This window comes from Rhinolophus sinicus, chromosome 5, assembly GCF_057876585.1.
Source record: "Rhinolophus sinicus isolate RSI-liver-muscle chromosome 5, RSI-T2T, whole genome shotgun sequence".
In the NCBI taxonomy this organism is placed as follows: domain Eukaryota; kingdom Metazoa; phylum Chordata; class Mammalia; order Chiroptera; family Rhinolophidae; genus Rhinolophus; species Rhinolophus sinicus.
Window position 1 is genome coordinate 44,316,644 of NC_142505.1, and position 10,967 is coordinate 44,327,610.

A 10,967-nucleotide genomic window follows, 5' to 3' on the forward strand; every position below is an offset into this window, starting at 1 on the left:
GAGAGAGAGAGAGAGAAGGCTTTGTGGACAATTTTTTCCCCTTGTGGCCCTTAACCCTGTAGAATGAGAAGAAAACAACTGTCTAGACCACTACACTGATAGTTGCTGTGGTGAACACAAAATTTGACTCTTGAGTTTTCCTAGAACTGGGGAAAAGGCAGAAACGGTAGATTATAAAACTCTTAACATCTGATAAAAGAAAATAGCAATTCTTTAAATGATGCACATTTTTTTCCTGTTACGTTTTTTATTATAGAAGTGATTAATTATGAACATTAGAGGAGGAAAATCATCTCAGCCATTACATTCATTACCGTTTTGATAACCTTTCTTTGGTTTTAGTCTTAGGGTGTTTCAGATGTCCTTAGCAATAACCATCTGAGGCTACCAATAGGTCACCCTGGGGTTGACACCTCCATGTTACCGACTTCGTATTCCCACCTACACTTAGGCCTTATGGGGGCATTTCCCCCTCTCCTTCCGGATGTGTCCTGGTATCCCCGGTCTCAGACTATTGAGAATACATGAACCAAGTGTAGACCTGAATATGTTGCTGCTCTCCTGACACTCCTGCTGGGCTGCTGCCACCCTTGCTGGTACTCTGTCACACGCATCCTGCTGATCCCACTGGAGAACCCTGCCTTGCCTGGGATGCTGTCTCCTGGGATGCTGTCTCCCCGAGGTACACACCTGCCAGGTGCCAAGGCATCCCCGCCTTCCTGTTGGTCTCGCTGATTCTTGGCCTTGCAGTGTTCCAAGTAGAAACAGTGCTTTCCCAGCTTGATAGTGTGCAGTGTCATCTGGACCCACTGTGTCCCACTTCTCCCTTTCTCCTTTCCTTTCCCCTCTTTTCTCTCCCTTTCCTCCTTACCTTCTATTTCCTCTCTCCCCTCTTTCCTGCCTTCCCTCAACTATCATGACTATATGTCAGGTAGTGTGCAAAACATAGAGAAGCCTTGCCCTAATAAAACTTGTAAAAAAGGAGAGACGAGCATTAATCAAATAATTACACAACTTACAGTTGTGATAAGTGGGACGAAGCAGAGGTGCATGGCCCTATGAAAGCATGCAATAAAGGGGTTTCGTTTTTGCCCATAAGCTCTCTATAGAGAATTTGAAAATCAGTCCAAGGTTGTAATATTAATTACCGTATTCCCTCCTCCTCCTCTGTGTTCCCCACTCCCAGAAACCTGTGCATGTATCGTCTGACTCCTTTGGTCCAAAATACAAACTGTTAAAATACTCATGGAAGTCAACTCATCTAAATAGGTGCCTATGTGTCCACTAACTACAACTGTATCAGACAAGCTGGACAAATCAGTTTCACATGACTTAGCCAGAAACAACTCTACACTAAAGACACACAATGCTGTCATCATTCTGTCACAAAACACTTTCACTGTACATTATCAATACTAGAATGATTACATCATGAACCCATTTGGGTCATGTGCCACATTTGCATAAATTCTCTTGTTCTTGGACATTCAAGTTACTTCTAGCTTTTTTCCAGTTTTAAATAATAGAATTACTTCCTTAGGTTAGATTCACAGAAATGAAATTGTTGGAACAGTAGCTCTTAAAAAAATATATGGGCAAGTTGTTTTCAGAATGGAGGACACCAGGATAATTAAACTCCAAAGGAAATTTGTTCTGTGGGTTTTTAAATAATGGTCATTAAGAAATACATTGCAGCTCTTTAGTGGGAATTTAGTACCCTCAAGTGCAAAAGTTTTCATATGTTTCCTACTTCTGTTAACTATCAAAGCTGGCTGTCCAAAATAATTGAAGGGACTGAGAAAAGACAATTCTGTAGGCTTATAAGCAAACAAAAGCTGAAAGTACTTTGGGTGTTCTAATTTGGTTGTATTTAGGATCTCTGAAAGGAATGGCTGGAGAATGCTTTATAATATTTCATACCCAGGCTGGATACATTTTCTGGCAAGGTTCTAGAGCTGTTATTCTAGTGCAGGCCAGAGAAGGGTCCAGCTGCTCTGGGTGCCAGGTGAATAGATGGCAAGATTGACATTCTTTTATGAATGTCTTTACTTGAGTACGGCGCCAGGTGGGCTCAGTGGTACCAGCAGGCAGCGTTTTTGTTTTGTTTTGTTTTGTTAGTGGTCCCCATATTATATAGCTTTAGAACTACAGGAGAGCGTAATTGACACTCCACATGGTGTTGTCTACTTCCGTTTGGATCACATAAGAAGTGCATCACAATCTTAAAAGAATTTTATAATTTCTTTTGTGGAACATCCAATTTTGAGCAGCTGTGACTTTTCCATGTCTTTTCCAAGTGCACATCTGCATCTGAACTGCATAATGTACTTCAAGGTAACTACCATGTTTCCCTGAAAATAAGACCAGGCCGGAGCATCAGGTCTGATGTGTCTTTTGGAGCAAACATTAATGTAAGACCTGGTCTTGTTTTACTATAAGATCAGGTTTATATAATATAATACCAGGTCTTACATTAAGTTTTGCTCCAAAAGACATCAGCATTGGTGCTAATGGTCCAGCTAGGTCTTATTTTCGGGGAAACATGGTAACCTCAAGTTCACTATTGAATGGAGGGAGCTGTTTAATATTATTTAATTTAACCAAATTCTGAAGAATATCTGCTGGAAACATTATTTGGCAGCATTGATTTCTGGAAACACGACATCCACATCGAGCAATTTCTTTCATATGTTCAATACATGGTGTTGAGTTATCTAAACAGGTTAAAAGCTTGAGGGAGGAGGTGGGGCTAAGATAGAACCTGTGATAGTATAACTTAATGCTGAAATCTACACAGCTTGTCAGTTTTTCAGAAATATGGGCTTTATTGTGACACATTTTTGCCCAGATCTATTTCAAGATCACTTAGTTTGGATCATTGGTGATTTCTATCTAAAAATGGAAAATTATGAATAAATGTTTCTAAAAGGCATACCCTGTTCAGGACAGGTTTTTTTCTTTTCTTTGTAAAGCAGAAGAATGTAGTAGTGATGAATTTTGGGATACTGTGTTTCAATATGCTGTTGTCCCTTATACACGATATTAGATCGAGAGGCCCAGCTTCACTCTGTTACATTTTGATAGGCAAACAGTATTTGCTAAAGGATATTCTTGAGTAAGAATGAACTAGAACTCTCTCTCTCTCTTCTCTCCTCTCTCTCTCTCCACCTCTCCCCCTTTCCCTCTCCCTCTCCATCTCCCTCTCTCTCTCTTCCCACCCCCGCCCGCCTCTTTCTCTTCCCTCCTTCCTCCCTCTCTCCATCCATCCATCCATCCATCCATCCATCCATCCATCCATCCATCCATCCATAAAATTAAGAGGTGAGTTTAATATACATATTACACTCCTTAATAATAGCGGTTTATTAAGTGTGTAGTACATGCCAGACACTGTTCTGAGGGCTTTGTCAGTATTAACTTACTTAGTCATTGTAGCAACCTTATATTTTGTTGATAAGGAAATTGACAAGAATACGTCCTCAGAATTTGTGAGTGTTTCAGATTTTCAGAAAATGAGCAATCTAGCTTTATGCAATTTATAAGAAACATAATCACACAGAAACTAAAAAGGTAAGGAATTTCAGGCAAAGCAAATTAAGTGGAGCAATGATTATAACAAATTAGTTGTGCTTTTTTTTTTTTTTTTTTTTTCATTTCACTGAACTAGTGAAAACTTGTGAGGAGAAATGGGGTTTGGACTGCTGTTAAGGAATACTGTTTGTGTTAACAGAAAGTAGTAGGGAGAACACCCTGGACAGAAGCAGCTTACTCCTGTTTCAGTTGGGGTGAGGGGAGGATGGTTGTTCCTGGAGAGAACTAAAGGCTAGCTGTGCAGAAGTCGGCTGTGTTCTACCATGTTTTCCTACTCTTGCCTCTGCAGCCGCCTGACGTGGCCCTTTCCCTTCAGGAATACAACACCAAATGCTGCGCTTCATTTGCCCAAAGCCCTGCCTCGTTTTCATCAGTATCCCTACTTGGTAAAGGGAAGACAGTGTCATTAGATGGATATTCACTAATACTGTGTTAGGACATGATGATAAAGGATGTACCCCTTCCCCCCACCAAAGACCCCTTTTTACACCTTCTTGGTGGTTGAAGGGTTCATTGTGCAACCAGTTTTTAGCGAAGTAATTGTTGCAAGTTCTATATGATTTGTTTCACAATTCTCTTTGGCATCTGATATTTATTGTCATTCCTCAATCAAAGCATTTTAGTATCTTGTTATATTTAGAATTCATCTTGGTTTCTACAAGTTTGACTACTTTAGATACCTCATATAAATGGAATCATGTAGTATTTTTCTTTTTCCTACTGGCTTATTTCACCTAACAATGTCCTCAAGATTCCTCCACGAAGTAGTATGAGATGGGATTTCCTTCTTTTTTAAAGCTGAATAATATTCCACTGTACGAGATACCACATTGTCTTTCTCCATTCATCCATTGATGGACATTTGGGTTTCTTCCGCCTCGTGGCTATTGTGAATAGTGCATTAAGTACAGGTAGGCTAATATCTCTTCAAGATCTTGCTTTCAGTTCTTTTGTATATACACCCAGAAGTGGGATTGCTGAATCAAATGGTAGTTCTATTTTTAATTTTTTGAGAAACTCCCTACTGTTTTACATGGTGCCTACACCATGTTACATTCCCACCAACAGTGCACTGGCGTTCCAATTTCTACACTTATTTTTCTGTTTTTGTTTGTTTGTTTTGTTTTGTTTTTGATAATGCCTATCCTGATGGGTGTGAGGTGATACCGCACTGTGGTTTTGACGGGCATGTCTCTAATAATTAATGATATTGAACATCTTTTAATATGCTTGTTGGACACATATCTTTGGAAAACTGTCAGTTCAAGTTCTTTACTCATTTTTTAATTGGGTTATTTGTGATTTTCTTGTTGAGTTGTAGAACTCATCTTTGATCTCTTGTCTTTACCCACCACATCCTTCCCATCACCAAGTTTTATTGGCTCCACCTTCAAAGGGTATCCTTTGTCTCTGCACCCCGCACCCCACCACTGCTGCCACGTTCGGCTAAGCCACCATCGTGTCCAATGAGGCTACTGCTCTAGCCTCCTAACTAGTTCTCTCTATCCCCACTTACCCACTATCGTTGATTCTCCCCACAGAAGCTGTCTTATAAAAATGTAGACCAGATATTCAAATCCTCTAATGACTGTCCAGTATCCTTAAAATAAGCCTCAATTTCTTCCCATCACTTACACTGCCCAAGATGGTCTGGTCACTGGACATTCTCCTGCTGTTTGCTGGACTATAGCCACACAGACCTTAACAGTTGCTCCAACACACTAGGCTTGTTCCTGCTCCCGGCGCTTTTCTCTGTTTTCTCTGTGGGAAATTATCCTCTGGATCTTCACATGGCTGTCTGCTTCTCGTCTGTCACAGAACTACAGAGAGCTGTCACCTCATCCATGCCTCCCAGGACCTCTTTCTAAAATACTTCCTCCCTCCTTCAGGTCATTCTCCGTCCTAGACTTAACTTTCTTTTCTTTATAATATACACTGTCCAGAGTTATTTGCTTGCTTGTGTGTCGTTGGTCTTCCCCTACCAGAAGGTAAGCTCTGTGGGAGGAGGGGCTCTCACGTTTACTGCTGTGTCTGCCGTGCCTAGAAGAGTGTCTGGTACATAGTAGCTATGTGGAACCTCTCAAAGAAGCGATTTGTTGACAGCCTGTCTTCCCTACTGGAATCTAAGTTCCCCGAGGGCAGGGACTGTGTGTGGTGCTCACCTTCCAACCCCCAGTGTGTGAGCAGCATTGAGCCCAGCAGGTGGGGAACACTGCAGAAATGTTCAATGAGTCCTTGCTGGAGAAGCAGAGAGATCTGGTTAATTGGGTCAGGGGCCCACTGGACTCATTTCTTTCCTCAGTTTCCGTCTTGGCTTCTTCCTGCTCTTCAGCTGTCTCAGAAATGTTAGATTCAGTTGAATGAAAATAACACCAATTATATCATTTAAGTAAACCACACTGCTCACCAAATCATCATGACTCTTCATAACAATTACGTGTATCGTTTAGGTGTGTGGTAATCTCTATTATAAGCGTATTCGAGTACAACACTAAATACTTTTCTGACTTGATGAAGTTTGCTCCTTCTATAGCATGGACACCCTCTCCCAATTAAAACACGTTGCAAGGAACATCAATGAGGACTTCAGCTATGGAAACTGTTTTCTATCTTTATGTAATGCTTACTTAGAGTCTTATTTCTTTGGACCTAACTTAATTGTGCTTTGAACCTTTGTGTTCAGATCTTCATTTAAGATGGGTAAGAAACTCCTAAAGCTAAATGGTATTACTCCGTCTTCCCGGGTGCCTTCAAGGATTTTGTGGTTAGCTTTCCTTTTTGTTTAACAGATGATCATGGAGTCCCTGTTGTCACATTGAAATGTCCAGCACTGCCATCTCTTTATGGAGGTTTTGGGACAAAAGAAGAGCAAAGGTTTATTGTTTTTTTGTTGTTGTTTTTTAAGTAATTTTTTTTTTTTAATTGGGGAAGGGGAACAGGACTTTATTGGGGAACAGTGTGTACTTCCAGGACTTTTTTCCAAGTCAAGTTGTCCTTTCAACCTTAGTTGTGGAGGGTGCTGTTCAGCTTCAAGTTGTTGTCCTTTCAGTCTTAGTTGTGGAGGGCGCAGCTCAGCTCCAGATCCAGTTGCCGTTGCTAGTTGCAGGGGGCGCAGCCCACCATCCCTTGCGGGAGTCGAACCGGCAACCTTGTGGTTGAGAGGACGCGCTCCAACCAACTGAGCCCTCCAGGAGCTCAGTGACAGCTCAGCTCAAGGTGCCGTGTTCAATCTTAGTTGCAGGGGGAGCTGCCCACCATCCCTTGCAGGACTCGAGGAGTTGAACCAGCAACCTTGTGGTTGAGAGCCCACTGGCCCATGTGGGAATTGAACCGGCAGCCTTCGGAGTTAGGAGCACGGAGCTCCAACTGCATGAGCCACCGGGCCGGCCCAGAGCAGAGGTTTTTGTTCTGGAGACCGAGCTCCACTCTCAGGAGCATATGGATTTGTTCTCATAAGGAGACAGATGAAGGGTTGTCTGGAGCCTTAGTGTAGTTGTGATCATGGGAAAAAAGAGGCCTGAGACATTGTTTTAGGGTTCTTGTTAAGTCCAAGATGTCAGAATTTTGGAGCTTGAAATCAACCCTCCTAGTTCAGCCTCCTTATTTTACAGGTAGGATACTCAGTTCAGAGAGAGAGCTTCTCTCAATGTCACACAGTTGAAATACAAAGAGTAAACGCTGACATTCCTTCTGCACACATGAAGGGTGGCTACCAATACACTGTTAAAACTGTTAATAGTTTACTGTGGGACCTTGAGTGAGTCCGCTAACCTTTTCATTTATGTTTTTGTAAAATGGGCACACAAATCCTGCCTTTCTATTTTCCAGAGAAAAGTCCAGATGAGTATTATAGTTATCAGATTATTTTATCAAGTCTCCAGTTGGACATGGAATAGTGCTGGCCCTTTTGTAGGAAGAGTAGCAATGTCATCATAATGCCTTTAATTAATTTATTTAAAATGGAAATTATTTTTATGCAATACATAATAAAAATAAGCAATAAATAATAAAGATATTTATTTTTATCATGGTTCATTAGTCATAAGGTACAAAAGATGATACATTAAGACGTCTCCCTGATAGCACCATTTTCCAGCTATTGAGTTTCCTCTCTGGAGGCAACCAATCCCTCCTAGTGGATTTTTCTAGAGATGTTTTATGCACATGCAACTATGCAGTCCCCCTTTTTTACAGAAATAGTAGCATACCGTATACACTGTTCTGTACCTTGCTTTTTTCTTTTAAAGTTATATCTTTTATATAGCATTTAATGAAATTTTCTTTTTTAAAGCTGCATAGGATTGCATGTGTGACTGTACCATAATGACCCAGCTCCCTATTAAGAGGTGTTTAGATTTCCAATATTTTTGTGTTATAAATGTGGCTAAAACAATCATATATGATAATCACATTAGGTGTGATTAAAAAATACGGTGAATATTAAAAAGCATTTATTACAGTAAAGACACATTGCCATTAATCTCCCTCAAAATACTCCCCCTTGCTTCAAACACACTTATCCCATCATTCTTGCCACTTTCAGAAGCAATTCTGGAAGTCTTCTTTCATGAGTATCTTTAGTTGTGCATGGATGCATGGATGTCCTAAATTGGTTCAAAACATTTTCCTTTTGTGGTCATTTTGACTTTGGGGAAGAGCCGGAAGTCCACGGTGCCAGATCCAGTGAATAAGGTGGATGAGACACACTGTAATGTTTTTATTTGACAAATTGTCATATACCAGAAGCAATGTGTGACATGGAGCATTGTCATGATGGAGGATGAAGTAAAGACACGGAAGAGGACTTCCAGAACTGCTTCAGAAAGTGGCAAGAATGGTGGGATAAGTGTGTTCGAAGCAAGGGAGAGGATTTTGAGTGGGATTTTTACCATAATAAATTTTTTTTATTTAAACATTCACTGTATTTTTCAGTCACACCTCATGTATGCATTAGTTTTGTGTGTGTGTGTTGGGGGGGATAAGTTCCTAAAAGTGAACTTACTGTGTCAAAGATTTTGATAGTTTGTGCCACTTTAATGCCTTGAGTTTAAATATTGCTTTCAACCTCTAATTTTCTTTTTTTTCTGAATGATTACTTCATAGGCTCCAGCCCTTTGACTCAGAAGCTTAGGATCAGAGATAAGGGGAAAAAAAGGTATGAATATGTATCTGCATAATAAAAATACGGGACAGGAAGTTCCAAGGCTACAGCCTCGAAGGCTCTCAGAAGGGAATAGATGTGAAGGTGCTTGGAAACCTTTGGATGGCTCAGGCTGTCACTGTCAGATGCCATTGCTTCTGGAGTACCAGCTCTCCCACAGCACTGACGACCGTGGAGGACTCCTTACAGAGCCCCACCGAGACTGTGACTCCTTCATCTGGTTTGTCTTTGTAAACACCAGAGTGGAGTTTGGTAATTACTATGAAAACAGCAGTCGATATTGTTGGATGAATGAATGTATTCTTAGGCTTAATTTTGTTGTAGCAGCACCTACTCCCTTGAATGTTTGGGTCAGCATAGAACTTCCTCAGACCCTGCCCAGCCCAGTGCAGGGGGGCTGGGCTATGCTGTGTGTGCCCCACGCTGATCTACACTGACTAAATCAAACAGAACTGTACACCGAAAAAAGAAGGGACAATTTTCCTATATGACAAACACCCCCCCAAAGACCCACAACTACCAAGCGAATTATGGATGAGTCTTTTGCTGGGCGTCCCCTTCTAACAATTCCTCCTGCCCTGAGGAATGGGATTGTAAGGTCACAGGCCTAGACGTAGCCATTCTTAACATAATCCTGTACCTTCACCTTGGTACTTACAAAGTTGAGCACCACAAGCTGGTAATTGAACATTAAGGCCAGAACTGATGGAAGGGAACAAAGGAACAGAGGTTAAATGCATTTCAACTCTGAATTTAGTTTTAAGTTGCCTGGTAACTAAGGCAAATTGGGAAATGTGTAGGAATGCATTGTTCTCACTGGTTAACGCTCCATTGTCATTTTTTTTCAAGTTCCCAGTTTCCTGTAGGTATCACTTGTGTATTCTCTTCAGTTTTCAGTTTCTGTCTAAGCAGCGGGATTGATGGTCATGGGGAGTAGTTCTGTCACTGGTCTCCTTCCCTCAGGCATGTCACCTGTCATCGAAGAGCTATGATGAGGACGTGGGCAGCCGTGTCCGCATCCCCACCTGACCCGCAGGTCACTTCCTTCACGCCCTGAGACTGGCCTCGTTCTCCTGGTGGCGGCCCCTCCTGACTCCCTTCAGCCCCTTTTGCACAGTCCCCCGGCTCAGATTTTGTTCCCCAGGCCCCTTGGGCACCTCTTTTGGAAAAGGATGGGGAACAGTTGGAGCAGCATCGCGGACGGGATTCCTTCTCACCCTCTGAGTTGTTTCGATCCAATACTTTTGTTTCAGTTCTGCAGGAGGGAGCCTGTTTCAGCCTGGTACCAGTTGGGGGTGTCAGGATTGTTTCGCCACCAATGTCAGTGTCACCTCAGTGTACGTGCTGTCTACTCGGCACCCCTGGAAGCTGGCATGTATTTCTAAGGGGATGAACTACTAGGCAGCACTCGTCCTTAGCATTTTATCTGCCAGCCAAAACACATCTTTAACCCCTTGGATAATGTGATTCACTTTACAATCCGGTCCAGACCTCCAGCTTTGTAACCACATTAAACTGATGAGAAAGTCGAGTGGCCTGATCCATGCCTCCTTAGAGAATCAGGAATGGGATGTTTAGAGCTCCCTGGAAAGACCTGCTTCCCCAGCTTTGCCCTGTAAGTACACCCAGTACAATTCCCCCTCTCAGAGCCCCTGTGCCACCTTCTGTGTCAGTTCAGGTTCTTCCAGAAGCAGATGCTGATTCGAGGGTTCCTGAGGGACAGGTGAGGGCACAGGAATAGCGTGGCCTTCAGACTCCCTCCGCCCGCACACGTGAGGAGCGAGGCAGGAGGAGGCTTAGGTACACCGAGCCTAGACTTGTTGCAGGACTTTGTCCCTCTGGTCCTGTAGCTCTGTTCATCCAGGAGTTTCCAGCAGAGCAGAAACGTACTGGGCATGGGCGCAGTGAAGGCAGTTGGATCCCAGCTCTACATTTAGTTCAGCACATTTATCTAGGGATCCTCGGGCTGCATCCTTCCCAGCACCTGGGGTACGAGGATATATAAGGCCCAGCCCTTCCCCACAAGACTCACTCTGGTAGGTAGACAAGCAGGTGGGCAGGTAATTGGCGCAGCATTCAGCAAATATATGGAGAGCAATATGATTAGAATCATGGGGACGAGTCAGGCCCTCACTGAGTGTAGTCGGTGTTCTTTCTGTGTACACTTTGTGTGGCATGAACACATCCCAGTGTCTCAGCTCCCATTAAGTAAAAG

General features: G+C 42.5%; 1 long non-coding RNA gene across 1 annotated transcript; it reads left to right on the top strand.

The window, feature by feature from the left end:
* The first annotated feature begins 36 nt into the window (after nucleotides 1–36).
* Nucleotides 37–10,281, top strand: LOC141567229 (uncharacterized). Its single transcript, XR_016021303.1, has 2 exons — nucleotides 37–6,465; nucleotides 8,695–10,281. It is a non-coding gene; the product is annotated as an uncharacterized LOC141567229 (long non-coding RNA).
* Nucleotides 10,282–10,967: the final 686 nt, after the last annotated feature.